Here is an 18048-nt window from a genome sequence, read left to right on the forward strand (position 1 = left end):
GCCTCCCTCTTACCCTTAGGATGACACTGGTCCCACCCAGATAATCCCATCCCCCAAATCCTTAATTTAATCACAGCTGCGAAGTCCCTTTTGTCACGTGGGGCAACACACTCACAGGTCCCGGGATCAGGATGTCTTTGGGGGGGGGGCCATCGTCCCGCCTGCCACACCCACTCAGAGATGCGGGGCTTCCTCCCATACAGCCCCTTCCACACCCAGGAGCACCCAAACGCCGCAGCAGAGGGACATTTGTTCCTCATGTACCGCTTCCTTTCCAGAGCATCGCTGTCTGTAGCCAACAGGCGGGGCCCCCGCCGGGGACACGGTGGACCAGGTCCCGCCGTGGGAAGCCCCCTGTCCCGAAGTGCAGCCCCACGCCCAGCCCAGGACGCTCGGTCCAACCCTCTTTAAAAGAAACACAGGGCTGAACACAGTCTGCGTGGGACTTCCTGCAAGTGCTGCAGTGCGGGGTGGGAGGGACTTTGTTCTCAAAGCTTGGATCTGCAGAGAAGCCCTTTTTGGGCTGCAGACGGGCCCCTGCCTCCTCCCGAATTCTAAGACCAAAGGGTAGTCTGGCTTCACGGTGACACAAGGGTGTCCCTCAGAACAGGAACTGAGACACCCCCCAAAGAGCTCAGCCAGCTGCAGTGTCAGCTGGGAACACGGCGCAGGAGGGACTGAGGGGCCCAAGAAGGCCAGCCTCCCCTCTCCTGGGGCAACATCAGAACCAGGGGGGCGTCTCCCCAAAGCAGGCCTCCAAAAGCCAACAGGTTCCCACAGGACAGATTGGGGGGAGCAAAGGTCAGATGACAGAGCGATTCGGGATTCTAGGGGGCCTCGGGAAGCTTCCTGGCTGGGCAGAGACCGATCGACCACTGAGCCGCACTTCCTCAGCCCCCCAAAAGGGACCCAACTGCAGGGGGTGGGGACGCAGGGCATTTCTGAATAGCTGATCAGGTTCCTCATTTCAAAAACTCATCACTACTCCTTGGAATTCATTTTCACGGGATAACAGCATGGGGGCAACGTCAGGGGCAGGGGGTCTTCTGCTTCATGTCCTTGTTTACCATGGACCTGTTCAAGCAGTGGTTCTCCAAGCGTGGTCCCTGAACCAGCAACACCAGCATCACCTGGGAACTTGATAGAAAAGCTGGCTCTCAGGCCCCATCTCAGACCTGCCGACTCAGCAACGCTGGGGGGGTGCCCAGACATCTGTGTTTTAACAAGCCCTCCAGGGCTTCTGCTGCAGGAGACAGCTAGCGAACCACCGTGTTAGAGACTCAGACGAACCTCTATACATGCTTCACAATAACTCGGGGAAGGAGAAATGGATGCAGGTGGTGGTACACATGAAACCGGAGGGCACGGGCCTCAATGTCCATTAACGCAGAGAAGTGGCACAGGGCAATCATACTGTTCTCTCTCTCTCTCTTTTTTTTTTTTTTTTTGCGGTACGCGGGCCGCTCACTGCTGTGGCCTCTCCCATTGCGGAGCACAGGCTCCGGACGCGCAGGCTCAGAGGCCATGGCTCACGGGCCCAGCTGCTCCGCGGCATGTGGGATCTTCCCGGACCGGGGCACGAACCCGCGTCCCCTGCATCGGCAGGCGGACTCTCAACCACTGCGCCACCAGGGAAGCCCTCTTTTTTTTTTGACCACACCCCGCGGCATGTGGACCAGGGATCAAACCCGCGCCCCCTGCAGTGGAAGCGCGGAATCTTAACCACTGGACCGCCAGGGAAGTCCCGTGTTCTCTCTTTTTTTTTCAGGGACATTTGAAATTTTCATAACAAGTTTCTTTTAAACCACTTAAAGATTCGAACCCCTCCCCCACCCCCAAAGAAAAAGACAGGTCTTCTGTCTTCCTGAAGCCAACTCCACAAACTGTCTGATTTGGCCAGTGATGAGTTTTAGATCACATGGTATTTCAAAATATTTGAATTTGCTGACAACATCTTAAAAACGGCAGATAGGGCTTCCCTGGTGGCGCAGTGGTTAAGAATCCGCCTGCCAATGCAGGGGACACGGGTTCGAGCTCTGGTCCAGGAAGATCCCACATGCCGCGGAGCAACTAAGTCCGTGCGCCACAACTACGGAGCCTGTGCTCTAGAGCCCGCGAGCCACAACTACTGAGCCCAAGTGCCACAACTACTGAAGCCTGCACTCTAGAGCCCGCGAGTCACAACTACTCAGCCCACGTGCCACAACTACTGAAGCCCACGCGCCTAGAGCCCGTGCTCCACAACAGGAGAAGCCACTGCATTGAGAAGCCCGCGCACCGCAACGAAGAGTAGTCCCCGCAACTAGAGAAAGCCTGCGCGCAGCAGCGAAGACCCAACACAGCCAAAAATAAATAAATAAATAATTTTTTAAAATAAAAATTAAAATGGCAGATAAATTCTGGATTTCCGGCTTCTTCTGAAAAACCAGGAGACGTGCCAGCACTGGGCCTGGGCCTCCCCGCATGGCCCAGCTGAGCTGAGTAGCAGCTGCTCCTGGTGTGGGATCTGCTCTCCAGGTTACCACAGGTCTCACTGCTTCCTATCATCTCACACCAGGTGGCTTCACTCACTGGAGTTGCTGCATGGCCCTCACGGGTATCTGAGTTTGCAATGCCTGTCCTACAGTAACACAGGATGAGAACATGGTACTCATTCATTCATTCATTCATTCCAACCCTGCCTGAGCATCTAATATGCTCAAAGCTGGTCCTCAGTGCTATGGGGGGCAAAGTTCATCAGAGAGGAGCTGAGCAGGGATTGGAAAAATGACAGGTTACTCACAAATGACTCAGACACACAATAGGAAGAGCTCAGCTCATCAAATGTATTTATTGGCAACCACTGGCCAGCACCAGAACATTGTTTAACATTGGCAGGACTGTCAACCACTTTGGAATATTGTTGGGGCACTAGCTACTAAAGCTAAAGTCCATGCCCTACATCCCAGTAATTCCATTCCGGGGTATCACCTAAGAGAAAGGAAAACACATGCCCACACAAAGACTTGTCCACAAATGTTCCCAGCAGCTTTACTCCTGGTAGCCTCAAACCAGAAACAACCCAAATATTAACCAGACATCACATACATTCACACAGCAGTGAGAAAGCACAGCCATGTGGGTGGATCTCACAAGCCTAATGTTGAGCAAAGAAGCCAGACCACAACAGTACCCGCTGGGTGATTCCATTTCGATAAACTAAGCTATGCTGGAAGAAGTGAGGGTAGCGGTCACCCTTGGGGCTGGGTAGCAACAGGGGGGAGTGCAAGGGGATTCTGGGGGCGCTGCTGATTACTTGGGGATGTTCAGTTGTGAAAGTTCTGCCTGCCCGACATGTACTAGGCTAACGTTGACAACGATGCCAGCATTTACTGGGTGCCAGGCCATATGCTAAATGAGCATTCGATGTGGCAGGCCCAAAGGCCACCTTTATCCCCTCCTCCCACTAAGTGAACCCCGACTTGCTTCTAGTATTGGAAAGAAAGCCCTAAATCTCAGAGAAAATGGGCCCAGACAGTAGACCAGGCCCATGAGCCTGTCTAACAAATGAGAAGGAAAAGGAGTCTGCTGGCAGCTTCTGAGAAAAAAAAGATCCTCTTCCAATAAGAGGAAGAACTGAACAGAGCCCTCCCACGGCACCATCCCTCCTTCTGGCTTTGAATGATGTGTGTGACAGTGTGATGTCTGGCACTGTGGCAGCCATCATGAGGCTATGAGGGCAAAGCTGAGAGAGCTGCATAGACACTGACCCAGTCCCCTGACATCACTGAACAGCTGAATAAATCTGGAGACATCCACCACCTCCGGTCTCCCATGAAGCACAATAATAAACCTCTGTATTATACCAGCCACTTGGAAGCAGCTTTTCTGTTGCTTGCAGCCCAAAACATCTCATTCGATGCAATGCTTGCTTTCATCTAAATATGACAATTAGTCCATGAGGTAGGTACGATTATTTGTTTTGTTTTTTTGATGAGGAAACTGAGGCACAGAGAGATTAAACTACTTACTTGCCCAAGGGCACAAATCCAGTAGTGACAGAGGGTCCTCAACTCCAGTCTGCCCCCAGAGCCTGAGCTCTAACATTCTACTGCCTCCATAAAGGCTCACCGCAGGTGTGGACAGATAAGGATCACAGGGAAGGGAGATGACTGCTGGAAGGCGCACGCAGTTCCGATCCCAGGCTCCCAGGAAAATCAAGCACAATCTCACCCTCCACCTGTAAGCCGGGGTCTCACCTGGACCCACCAACTACACTACCATGATGGGAACTCCAGGCAGTCTACCTGTCTGTGCCCTTTAGGACGAGCACAGTCTCCCCCGGGGCTGACTTCTGCCCCACTCTCTCCACATAATTCAGGCAGAGGACAGCCCTTCCTTCAAACACCACAATTTCACCCCAATAATTCGCAAGAAAGGGCTCAGCAAACTACAGCCTGTGGCCACATCCGGCCTGCTGCCCTTCATCCCGGGAGCTCACAACGGTTTTACATTTTTACGTGTTTGAAAAAAAAAAAAAAGAAGAATACTAACTCAAGACACATGAAAGTTACATAAAGTTCACATGTTGGTGTCCACAAATAAAGCTGTGTGGCACTCAGCCAGCCCCCTCACAGATATATGGTCCACGCAGCTTCTGCACCACGGCTGCGGAGGTGAGAGGCTGAGGCAGAACCTGTTTGGCCCGTAAAGCTGAGAATATTTACTATTTGTTCTTTACAGAGAGTGTGCCAACCCCTGCTCTCTGCCCCTTGGTCCCCTGACCGGCCACATGGAGACGTGAGCACCTCCCCCTCCTCCTCGGTGGCAGCACCGAGAATCAAGTGACAAGGACATGCACTGATCTGAAGAAAGCACCCGGGTGTAAACGGGCCACAAGGACGCTTGCTAAATGAGCTTTCCGCCACTCACCTTGGCCCTGGTTCCAGAACGCGTGCGGAAGCTTGCCAAGGTCTCGTAAGATGGCGCAACGGTGGTTTGAGCCCGGAGGAATCAGAGGCTCAGGGGCTGTCTCCTCCAAAAGCTCAATCTTTTGCAAGAGGCTCAGCGTCCTGTAATCACCCTGGCCAGGGGCTGGGCCATCCAGTCTACCACCTACGAACCCGAACCCGATCCCTGACGCCCGGATTGGCGGGGCGGTGGGGAGGGGCGGGAGGGGGACCGGCACTGATCTCCCCTCAGGTTAAACCCCATCATGACTTTTTATTTTTCTTTTTTTTTTAGCTGGGCCACTCGGCACACAGGATCTTAGTTCCCGGACCAGGGATCAAACCCGCACCCCCTGCAGTGGAAGTGTGGAGTCCTAACCACTGGACCACCAGGGAATTTCCCCCATCACTTTTTAAAATTGTGGTCAAATACACAAAACAGTACATGGACCATCTTTACCATTTTTAAGCGTACAGTTCAGTGGCATTAAGTACATTCACACTGTCATGCAATCATCCCCACCATCGGTCTCCAGAAATGTTCATCTTCCCCAACTGAAATTCTATTCCCATTAAACACTAACTCCCCTCCCCCAGCCCCTGGCACCCACCCTCTATTCTCTGTCTCTATGAATTTGCCTCCCCCATAGGGACTTCATATAAGCAGAATCACATAATATGTGTCTTCTTGTGACTGGCTTTTTTCACTTAGCATAATATCCTCAAAGTTCATCCATGTTATAGCCTGTGTCCGAATTTCTTTCCTTTTTAAGGCTGAATCACATTCCAGTGTATGGAGGGACCATATCCTGTTTATCCATCCATCTAGTGATGGTCACTTGGGTTGTTTCCACCTTTTGCCTACTGTGAAGAGTGCTGCGGTGAACATGAGTGTGCAAATATCTCTTCAAGTCCCTGCTTTCAATTCTTTTGGATATGTACCCAGAAGTAGCATTGCTGCATCCGATGGTAATTCTATGGTTCAGTTATCTGAGCAACTGCCAGACTTTCCCACAGCAGCTGCACCATTTACATTCCTTCCAACACTGTACAAGGGTTCCAGTTTCTCCACATCCTGACTAATTGCTGTCATTTTTTGACAGCAGCCAGGCCGGTGGGCACGGGGTGATGGTTCACTGTGGTTAGGATTTGCACTCCGCTCATCATGAGTGATGCGGGGCACCTCCTCGTGTGCCTGTTGGCCACTTGCGTGTCTTCTTCGGAGAAATCTCTATGAAGTCCTCGGCGCATTTTCTAATCGGGTCGGTTTCTGTTGTGAATGAGTTGTCCCACCAAGAATTTAGGACCAGATTTACGGCCCACACTTTCCATCTGCTCTTGACTGCCCTCCCGGATATTTCCATCTTAGAAAACAGCTCCGCCAGCCACTGAATCCCTCAGATAGAAGTTCAAGAGACTTACTTCTCTCCTCCCCTCCCATCCCGAGCCTAAGCCATCGGCATCCCTGGTTCACGCTCCCTACAAGAGGAACCTTGACTCTGTTCCCTCCTTCCAATTATACTGCCTCTGCCTTGGCCCGAGGCACCCACCGTCCTCCCGTGCCTCCTCTCAACCCCCCAACACTGCCTCCCCGCGCCGCAGCAGCCAGAGGGCTCTGTAAGACACGCATCAGATCGTTCCCCGCCCCCCACTCAGAACCCTCCACTGGCATCTCAAGGAATTGAAACCCAAATCTCAACTCCTCCCCATGTCCTACAAGGCCCCGGCCCGCCTCTCCCCTCTCACCACCCACTTCTCCCCAAGCCCACGGCCTGCTAATCACATTGGAGTGATAGGTTGCTTTTCACTCCAATGTGACAAGCCACTTCCCACCTCCGGGCCTTTGCACTTGCTGTGCCCTGTGCCTGGCGTGCTGTTCCTACGCCCAACTCCTCAGCAGCTCCAACGGCCCCTCCTCAGGGAGGGCCTCCTGACCACCCACCCAAAGGAGAAGGACCCGGCCTGGGGTGTCCAGGACTGCAGCTCCCCTGCCTGGTACAATGCCCAGCACACAGTACGAGCTCAGAACACACACGCCGAAGGCTGCTTACGTCCCAAACCACAAAGAGGAGTCAAAGAACATCCTCCCTACACCTGCTCCCCGGGTTGAAGGACTTCTGAAACCTCAGCTGGACGCTGCCCCAGCCCCCGGCCTTTCTCCCTCCCCCGCCAAGGACACAGATGGCCAGGACTGCTGACAGCTGTGCCCCACTTATCTGGGCTCCGCGGCCACACACAAGCTGCCGGAGCCCAAGGGAGCACGGAGGTGACGTCATTCTCCTGCAGGATAGGACAGGGAGGGCCCGGCTGCCCCCCAAGGACATGCTCCCACCCAGGCCTATGGCCACAGCCACATCCGTTCCCAAGCCCCCAGGCCATGACGCTGCAGGTGCTGACACACCCTTCATCACCACCGCCCCACCACCCCTACCCCCACCATCCCCACTGCTCTCACCAGGAGCGGGCAACACTCGAAGCACTTTGCTCCCTGAGTCCTCACGACGGCTCCATGCCCTGGATGCTAACATCATCCCACCTTACAGTTGGGGAAACTGAGACTCAGGGAGATTAGGTCACTGCCCAAGCATGGCCAGTTTTCTGAATCCTCAACTCTATATATACTGCCACATATATTCATAATTACAGTCAAAAATTATATTTTTAGGGCTTCCCTGGTGGCGCAGTGGTTGAGAGTCTGCCTGTCGATGCAGGGGACGCGGGTTCGTGCCCCGGTCCAGGAGGATCCCACATGCTGCGGAGCGGCTGGGCCCGTGAGCCATGGCCGCTGAGCCTGCGCGTCCGGAGCCTGTGCTCCGCAACGGGAGAGGCCACAACGGGGAGAGGCCCGCGTACCGCAAAAAAAAAAAAAAAAAAAAAAATTATATTTTTAAATTCTTTTCATTATTCTCTCATTTGAGCAGGTAGAAAGAACAGGTGCTGCTAGAGATGAGGAAACTAAGGCAGGAGGCTCACAATGAGCCTAAGGCCATAAGCGGCATTAGAACCCCGAGGGGCTCCCGACTGCCCGGTTTTCCTCTGTGATGAACTCGTCCATCACCCAGGACCCTGGATGGCCTCCATGAACTAAGTCTGAATTTATTCCGAAAGAAGGTTGGTAAGTAACAGCCACAAGGCCAGCCTGACGTAGCAGCGCTCACTCACTCCCCACTTATCAGCCCACTGATCCCTTGCAGCAACAGCCATGAGGCCAGGGCTATGATTATCCCCATTTTACAGATGAGGAAATCAAGGTCTGGAGGGGCCAAGTCACTTGCCCACGGCCAAGGAGCTGGGAAGCATCAACCTGGTGAGAATGAGGTCTGCCGAGGAACAGACCTCATCCAACGGGGGCAGCCCCCAGCCGACAGCGGCCATGTAGAGTTTCCAAACTGTCAGGAGTGCCTCAAAATGTAGATTTGGATCTAAATCTGCCTGTCTTTAAATGCTGGCGACCGATATAATTTTTTTTCATACCAGCGTGGGCCACACAAAACACCTCTCCAGCCAGGTCTGGGTCTGGGAGAGGCTGGGCTGTAACCTTGGGACAAAAGTGAGGGTTCCAGGTTCCGCTTCTACCACCAGCTGTGTGACCTCGGGCAGGTGCCTCAACCTCTCTGAGCCGCCAGAACTGCAGCCAGAAACTAAGCACAACCACACCTCGGAGGGGGTTATGAAGACAATGAACCTGTACCACACGCAGCTTGGTGCCTGGCACATACTAAGTTCTGCCCCAAAACCTATGAATGTGACCTTATTTAGAAAAAGGGTCTTTGCCGATTTAATTAAGGATCTCAAAGTGAGATCATCCTGGATTTTGCGGGTGGACCCTAAACCCAACGATGAGTGTCCTTAGAAGAGAATACACAGAGGCAGAAATTGGAGGGATGCGGCCACAAGCCAAGGAATGCCTGGAGCCACCGGGAGCAGAAGAGACAAGGCAGGATCCTCCCCTACAGCCTTCAGTGGGAGCACGGCCGACACCTCGATTTCAGACTTCTGGCCTCCAGAACCGGGAGAGAATACATCTCTATTCTAAACCACCCGTCTGTGATGACGTTTACGGCAGCCCCAGGAAACATATGCTCCCTGAGAAAGCTCCAGAAGACACACAGGCGTCTCCAGCAGGAAGATTTTTTCTAGAATAGATCCCGACCTGCACCTTCCCTTGCCAACGAACGAGGACTCCTTCCCGCGCAGGCCTTTCATCACTGCTCCAGCAGTAACAGGGAAACAGCCCCGTCCTTTGCAGCGCTCTGTGTACAAAACCCTCAGGGCAGAGAGGCAGGCCCACAGGCCACAGGAGGGCGAGTTCCAAGACCCACCCCTCAGTGCCAAACCCAAGGTGGAAAAAGGCATGCAGGGTCCTCAAGGGTGGGCCTGGGACAGGAGGATATCCCGGTCCCTGTAGACACAAACAATGTTGTTCAGGAAGGAACTATTAACCCAAGTTGCCTTGGGAGCCAAGACCCACTGTGGGGAGAGGCAGTGGTGACTTTTCACATTGTGCCTTTTTTTTTTTTTTTGAGGTTGTAACTCTCTGCACGCTTTCCATCTTTTTTCATTGTACCCCTATTGTACTTCCCTTATTTTTGATGCCAGTGGGGGCTTTCTGGGCAACAGCTGGCCCTGCCCAGCACATCCCATCCAGCTGTCATAAGTGACGCGACCATCCGAGGCTGCTCTACCTGAATTTTAGTCTGTGGGAGGTAAGAAAATCAGCCCCAACTGCAAAAGAGGACATCGGCTTTTAAAGAAAATCAAGTTCCCAGAGAACCCAAGAACTAGGACCTGGATTTGAGCCCGGAGTTCTGTGGGTCTGCAGGTCGGGCAAACACTTGGTCGTGGGTCAAATGGTGTCCCCCAGAATTCACGTCCAGCTGGAACCTCAGAAGCTGACCTTATTTGGCAATGGTGCCTTTGAAGATGCGAACGAGTTACGGATCTCGAGATGACATCATCCTTGCTTTAGGGGGGGCCCTAAATCCAATGACAGGTGTCCTTATAAGAAGAGGCAAGGGGCTTCCCAGGTGGCGCAGTGGTTGAGAGTCCGCCTGCCGATGCAGGGGACACGGGTTCGTGCCCCAGTCTGGGAAGACCCCACACGCCGCGGAGCGGCTGGGCCCATGAGCCATGGCCACTGAGCCTGTGTGTCCAGAGCCTGTGCTCCGCAACAGGAGAGGCCACAACAGTGAGAGGCCCACGTACCGCAAAAAAAAAAAAAAAAAAGAAGAGGCAAGGACACAGAGGGGACGGCCATGTGAGGAAAAAGGCCTCGGAAAGTAATACACACATTACAGTTACACAGCAAGGAGGCCACAGTCCCGCCCTTCGCAGGAGGGGACCCCTAAGCCGGTTGCAGACAGCAGGGGGGCATGCGGGGTCAGCCACATTCCCTCTCCGTCCTGCACAAGGCTGACGTCTCCCTCTGAGCCTTTTCAGCTCAGAGGGAGAGGCCCCTCACATCCTCTGTCCTCTCCCTGCAGCTGACCTCAGTCACCGGGGTCCAAAGATTTCTGATTAAACCAAGTCCAAGTCCCGGGATCTATCCCTAGCTTTCTGTGTGTGCCCCCCCACCCGCAAACCCCTCAAACTCTCTGAGCCTCAGACCCCATCCCCCCACTGACTTAGAAAAGGAAGAAGGCTCAAACACACAACTCAGAAGTACACCCGTCACAACCACACACAGCCTAGAATGCCAGACGGTATCGGGCGCTGGAGCAGATGGGGGAGGGAACGGCAACGGCCCTTCTGGAAGGCACATTTGATGGCACTGGCTCCCTGCCTCCCCCTCCCGTGCCCTTCGACCTGGCAGCTCCACTCCCCACACATCCCGAGGAAATTCTTGGGAACTTTAAGATGGAAGGTTCCAGGATGTTTGCTGTCTGGGGGGGAAGGAGTGGACGGAACCAGGAATAAACAAAACATGAGGAATGTAAACTTGGAAACCCAGGCAGTAGCAAGAAGCCATGGGCCAGATGAGAACACGGCACCATAGATAGATTTCCGAGAGCGTGATGGGAGAAGAGTAGGGCTCAGAGCAGGAGTCAGAGGTCGCCCTCTCCCCAGGCTCCGGCAGCCCATGTGCTGCGCGTGGGGCCTGCTCGGCCACGCCCAGCTCAAAGCACTTACCACTTATTAGCCTGCCCAGTCCTCACCTCAACCCTACCGGAAGGTGTGGTTTGTCCCGTTTTGCAGGAGCCTATCCAAACGCGAGACCCGAGGAACCTACCCCAGGTCACCCAGGCAAGTGGCAAAGCCAGGACTGGCCCCCACGCCCGCCTGGCTCCAGAACTGAGCTCCAGCCCGCTGTTCTGTGAGCAGACTCCCGGCACCGCCTGTGGCACAAGGACACACACGTCCTATTTAAAGACATACCACCCAGGGGATGGGTGCCAGGGCAAGGAGGGGTGAGACATGAGAGGGATAAGGGGAAGAAGAGGGAATAGAAGGAGATGAGGGAAAATAGATCAACAGGCACATGTACGCACATATCCGCAGCGGCACTCTTCACAGTGACCAAAGGCTGCAAATAACCCAAGTGCCCCTCAACTGGTGGAGGAGTAAACAGAATGTGGTCCATCTGCACAGTGAAATACGATTCAGCCATAAAAAAGGAGTAAAGCACGGGCACAAGCTACAATCTGAAGACCCTTGAAAACGTGATGCCGAGTGAAAGAAGCCAGGCACAAAGGACCACACAGGGTGGGATTCCATTTATAGGAAATGTCCGGAACAGATACAGAAAGCAGACTAATGGCTGACAGGGAGTGGGGGAGCTGGAAGGAAGAAAAGATGGGGAGTGGAGTTTCGCTTTGGGGCGACAGAAACATTTGAGAAGCAGAAAGAGGTGATGTTTCACACTGTGAATGTGCTAACTGCCACTGAATGGTTCACTTCAAAATGATTAATTTTATGTTGTTTGAATTTCATCTCTATAAGTTATTCACTAAAAAACTTGTGGACTTCCCTGTCTGTCCAGTGGTTAAGACTCCATGCTTCCACCACAGGGGGCATGGGTTTGATCCCTGGTCCGGGAACTAAGGTCCTGCATGTCGCAGGGCAGCTAAGCTCGCGCGCCACAACTACAGAGCCCACACGCCACAACTAGAGAAGCCTGTGCGCCACAACGAAGACCCGACGCAGCCAAATAAATTAATTAACTAATTAATTTTAAAAAAGATGGGGTGCGGTTTATTGCAGCAACACGGATGGGTCTCACAAATATAATGGGAAGCAAGAACAGCAAGACAAAATAAAAAATACAGAGTATGTGCCTTATTCCGTCAGGGCTGGGCTGCTGTAACAAAACATCACAGACTGGGTGGCTTATAACAACAGACATTTATTTCGTTCGGTCAGGAGGCTGGAAGTCTGAGCTCAGGGTGCCGGCATGGTCAAACGAGGGCCCTCTTCTGGCTTGAAGACTTCTCACTATGTCGTCACATGGTGGAAGAGGTGAGGGAGCTCTCTGGGGTCTCTTTTACAAGGGCACTAATCCTATTCACAAGGGCTCCACCCTCATGACCTAATCACCTCCCAAAGGCCCCACCTCCTAACACCATCACTTTGGGCATTAGGATTTCAATGCATGAATTTTGAGGCATTCAGACCATAGCAATATGATTCCGTTCAAGTGAAGCTCAAAACCAGACAAAACTAAGCCCAGTGTTTAGGGATGTAGATGGGGTAACACGATAAAAAGCCAAGCAAGCTGGGAACAAGTCTCCTCTGCAGGGGCTTCTGGAGGGCAGATGAGGGTCTGCTTTTTCATCTGGGGATGATCACAATGGTGTTCGTTTTAGTTATTTATTTAATTGTGTGTGTCTTAGGCACTTTCCTTGAAGTGCATAAGATTTCACAATAAAAAGAAATCAAAGTTGAAAGTCCAAAGCAGGAGGCTGCAGCAGGTGGAATCCAGGGATCCTGGGAACAGGCTGTCTAAGGAAGTCCTGAGGCTTAGAGAGTCTTTCAAAGCTGCCAAGGGATTCCAGCTACAGCGGGCTCCCAGCCGAGTAAAGCCACAGTGACTTCCTGTGCCAGCCAAGAGGCCAGATGGGGCCAGGGGGACCTGGCACAAGAATTTCTTCAAGCCTCAGAGGGACAGGCGGCGGAGATGAGAAGCCCTCCTACCTGCCACCCCATCTCGACCAGACAGGCCCTGACACCCCAGGGCTGCAACGCCTTTCCAGCCCAGAGGATGAGGCGGCATCTGACCCAGCCCATGGCCCCCAAGTCCATGGCGCTGGGAGATGGCGAGGGCTGGAGGGGAGGAGACAGGCTGGCCAAGGGCCGCTGGAAGGATCCGCACGCCTGGGCGTGAGGGCAAGGAATCAGAGCTGAGAAAATGAGGAAGCAGATGGAGGAACAGCTGAGCGAGGCAAGGCCTGATGGAATCACTGGCTTCTTCCAGTCCGAGGGGAGGTTCAAACTCACCTGGGGGCGCAGGCCGGCTGTGGGATGGGGTCACCAAGCTGGGATGGGGGTGGGGTCCAGGCGCCCATCCCACCTCAGCCAGGAGAGCTCTACTCCCATCTGACTCACACAAGGAGGCTTTTGTGTAGGACTCTGTCGGAAGAAAGCGTGCACTCACGAGGAAACAATTAGACAAATCCAGATCGACAGGCATTCCGCCAGAAAAACTGGTCTGGTCCCTTAATAAACGCCAGTGTTGTGAAGGACCCAGCAAAAAGAATAAGGCTGGAGGCCTGGTCTGGATTAAAGGAGGAGAAAGAAACAAGGCAACTGGACACAGGACGTGATTTAAACAATAAAAACCAAAAAACTGCTATAAAGGGTGCTCTTGGGTCAATAAGAGACTCTGAATGTAACCTGAGCATCAAAGAAGTAAATTATTACGAGCTTTCCTGAGTGTGACTGTGGTCTGTGGTTACAGAAGAAAATAGTCTTGTCCTTAAGACACGCACGCTGCAGTATTCTGGGGCGAGGTGTCCTGACGTCTGCAAGCAACTCTCAAATGGTCTGGCAACGAGAGAGACAGACAGACAGAGACTGAGAATGAAAAGGCAGCAAATCGTAAACATTGGTGGAGCTCAGGAAACGGCTTACAGGAATTCGTTGCACTGTTCTTGCGATTTTTCCAAAATAAAATTTTTCAAACTGAAACATCGAGGTGGGAGAAGAACACTTTCGGCTGCTTTATGGATTATTTCACAAGTTTGAAAGCTCCCTCCTGGGAATGGCTCGTGCATCCACACCGTGGGATGTTCAGTCATCTAGACACCCAGTCAGAGCTACCCAAGCAACCGGGGAAAGTTTAGAGAAGAGACGCAGTGAGAAAAGCAAGATGCGGGGAAGTGGGCGTAGTATGGTCCCGTTTCGGTAAAATGACAGACAGACTAATCCTACTATAGGTGTGTGTATAAGGCTAAGATGATGACAACAGCAAACACTTATGTGACACTTGCCAAGCTGTTATTCTAAGTGCTTTACATGTGCCAACTCCTCCATCTTTATAAGAGGCCTGTACAGGAGATACGTCCATTAATGCCATTTTACAGTGGGGGAAATAAGGCACAGAGAGGTTAAGTTACTTGTCCAAAGACACACAGCTGGGAAGGGGCAGAACCAGGATTTGAACCCAGGCTGTCTGGCTCCAAAGTCTATGCTCTTGGGTCCACCTAAACTCCTGGATGCCAAAACCCTGGCCAAGGGCTAGAGAGAGTCATGCGGGTTTGAGAACCCATGCCTGACCTTGAGACGGTGACATGCCACCACTGCCTTCCAGCTCCCCGTGTTCCAGTCTGCCTCATGCCTCTCACTCAGGTGGAAGGTTCTCATGTGGGCACACAGGGCTCTCTCAGCACACAAAGGGATGCTCCCAGAGGCCCTGGGGGCCTGGCTGTCCAGGCAGGTCCCTCTCACACACAGCTCCTTGCTGTCCTAGGTGAAGAAGGGTGTGCCTCAGAGTTTGGGGCAAGGGCCAACAAGCTGGCAGCCGTTCATCCGGGGGACTGTTGATGACAGGTGTGCTGGTTCACATTGCAGAACACACCTGCTGGCAACAGCGATTCCAGATCAAGTCCTCTGCAGCTGTACCTGGGCAGATTCTGATAAAGGTCAGAGTCTTTACTCATCCCTCCTCTGCCCCAACCCCTCCAGGGCACACCACTGGCGCCTCCCACCCGGGGCAGACAAAGCCTGCACTTTGGCACACCCCAGCCCTGACACCTCTCCCAGTTTACAACAAACACCTCCTTCCCATCCTGCCAGGAGGTGGGCGGACAGGAATGCAGACAGGGGACCCTGGGGACTTTCTGCCTGAAGAATGCTAACTAATGACTTGCTTTTACAACTACTTGGCTTCTTCCAAGCCCTGCTCCGGGGGCCCATCTGACTTCCACCTACTTCCCCCGCCCACTTGAGACAGTCTTCCCTGCCAGTACTCACTGCTAATTTTCTCTGTGGCCTTACTTAAATCTTTGCTCCCTTTGGGTTCTGGTTTCCCCAAAGAAAAAATAAAAGATGGAACTGAGTAAAATCCAAGCTCCAGATCTAACAATCTGAGTGTATGAAACCTTCCCTGATAAAAACAATTAGCTGATAAGCTACCATCTCCTCCAGAGGTCTTGGGTCTAGCCAAAGAAAATAATCTCTAATACTATAATAACAAGAAGCAATGAGATGAAGTGAGAAAGCTACCCTGGGGAAAAGGGCACATCAATCATTTTTGCTGCCTGTCACCCTTTCCTCCTTCTGCTAACAGTGCCCACACACACACCTCTTCCTTTAGGGCACCACCCCACCCCACCTCAGTCCCTCTGCTTTGGGGAAGAAAAGTCCTCCTTCTCCAGCTCCAAGAATAGGCATGTAATCCAAGCCTGACCAATCGGAGCAGTCCATTTCTCAAGCTACAGTGATTGGCTCAGGGATAAGCATGAGAGACAAGCCCAGCCAATCAGAGCCCAAGAGCATTCACACCACAACTTTTCCCAGCCACTGGGAAAATTCTCTAATTATCTTTGAAGGTCCCTCCATAAGGTTCCCTTTGGAGACCTCCAGGGAAATTCAAAAGAGCCAGCTTCTCCCCCATGTGGTACAGATGGCCATCTGAGCCCCAGATAAAGCTGCTGGCCAGTGATACGAAAGCACACATACAAAAAATGAATTTTTAACTCTTGGATTGCATTCAAGCTGAACTCATTATGGGACCCCACAGGAGGAAGGGCAGAGCACAAGAAGCTCGCTCCCCACCCTCTCTGCATTCTCCAGGCCAACACTAACCCAGTCGACTTGTGGTTTCCTGAGAACAGGTAAAAGATTTTGCCTGGTTGAGCTGATGTGCGATCCTGTACGTACAGAGCAAGTACGTATCACCAGCAAACTGGACCTGGGTCTCCCGACTCCAGCCTCATGAGGTTTCCACTCCTAAGGACAGGAAACGCAAGTGGTTCCACTTTAAGGCTGAACTTGGGCTTAAATGCAGCAGGAGGGAAACACCGCCACACCCCCAGCCCAAGCCACCCAGCTGAGGCCAAGATGCCAGCATGAGGATCCCTCCTCCTTCCAAGAGGCAGAGCGAGGCAGCCTCAGACCAGCCTCCACGCCTCCGCTGGCCCCTTAGACAGGACAGATGCTCTTTCTTTACCCACCATCCCCAGATGGCCCCCATGACATCTTTGTAAACCTGTGTCCCTTCCTTCTGGCGACTCCGCCTTCACGTTGGGACAGAGGAGGGGTCAATCAACACTCAGCCAGTAGAAACACCCAGTCACTGGAGTCAGAGAGACGTCTCTGGAACCCAGGCAGGGCTTGTTAAGACTCAGGCCCTGAATCCACGAACACATCATGGACAGCAGGCTCCCGGGTGCTCCCTGGTGCCGGGCACACAGATAGGAGGGGAAGAGCCAGTATTGGAAGCCAAGGAGTCTGGCTTCAAAAATCTGTGCTTTTGAGGATCCCGATTGGAATCGTCTCACTGCCTCGACCCAAGGTCCCACCCCAGCCAGGTCTCTGCCCTGGACCAGGGTCCCCAACCATGGAATACAGTCATGAAGGAGAGAGACATAGGCCCCTGCCTCATGGAACCTCAAGCAAGTGAACAATATAATTCCAGAGCATGGTGACGGCTTGGAAGACAGTAACACGGAATGCTTATAACATAGATGGGGTGTGGTTCATGGGGGGAGGGGGGGTCTCTTCTTCAAGAGGTCACATTTGAGCTGAAACATAACAGGAACCAAACATAAAAGCCAGGAGAAAGGAACAGTCTGTGCAAAGGTCCTGAGGCAGAAAAGAACATAGTGTATTGGAGGAAAAGAAAGGCCTGTGAGGCTGTAGCAGGGCGGAAGTGCAGGGAGTGGAGGTAAGTGGCTTACAGGCCATGGTGGGCAGACGGGTTTCAGACCCCACGCAAGAAGGTTTTCATCAGGGCTGTGAAATGATCCAATGTGCATTATTTTAAAGAGCATTCTAGCTGCGACAGGGGAAACTGACAACAGAGTGGCAAGGATAGGAGCGGACAGGGAGGAGAGGAAGCTCCTGCGGCAGGTGAGAGGGGGAAGGGCTGGATGTGGAGTGGGGGCCGCGCAGGGGGAGGGGCGCGGTCCCCAGGTCCCCGCCCAGGACGACAACCTGACACTCATCGGGAACCTCCCAGTGAGACCACCCTCGTCTTCTAAACATCCGTTCAGTAACTATTTGAGAACCTACCACTATGTGCTAGGCGTCGTTCCAAGTGCTTGGGACACAGCGATGAACAAAAACTAAGGTCCCTGCCCTCGTGGGCCCGACATTCTCACAGGGAGAAACAGACAATAAGTGATAAACGGGGTGCATAGGTAAATTCCGCGGTATCTCAGCAGGTGACAGGACTACAGAAAAAAACAGCATGGTAAGGAGGGTTCAGAGCACCAGGGAATGGGAAGGGAACTTGCAATATTCAAAAAGAGAGCTCCGTGGGCAAGTGAGATCCGAACAAAGGCCTAAAGGAGGTGGGAGAGTGAATCACGCACATGTCACATCAGGGAAAGAGCTGTGGGCATGTGGGCAGAGGGAAGAACTTAGGAAGGCACATGTGCCAGTAAGTCTGAGGAAGTGCTACAAGGGCCATGTGCAAAGTCAAGGTGAGGGGAGGACGGAAAGGGGTCAGGATCGGATGGCA

General features: G+C 52.9%; 1 protein-coding gene across 9 annotated transcripts in view; it reads right to left on the reverse strand.

Annotated features, from left to right (window-relative positions):
• Window positions 1–18048, reverse strand: part of SCARB1 (scavenger receptor class B member 1) — a 110224-nt gene that overhangs the window by 52240 nt on the left and 39936 nt on the right. The window contains exon 1 of one of the 9 annotated variants that reach the window (XM_067701178.1): window positions 11158–11179. The exons of the other annotated variants lie outside the window; for them this stretch is intronic. The gene's annotated coding sequence lies outside the window, so the exon portion shown is untranslated. Of the gene's footprint in view, window positions 1–11157; window positions 11180–18048 lie in introns of those variants that run through there. 9 annotated transcript variants of the gene reach the window in all.

The sequence above is a fragment of the Pseudorca crassidens genome, chromosome 12 (assembly GCF_039906515.1).
Source record: "Pseudorca crassidens isolate mPseCra1 chromosome 12, mPseCra1.hap1, whole genome shotgun sequence".
Classification (NCBI taxonomy): Eukaryota; Metazoa; Chordata; class Mammalia; order Artiodactyla; family Delphinidae; genus Pseudorca; species Pseudorca crassidens.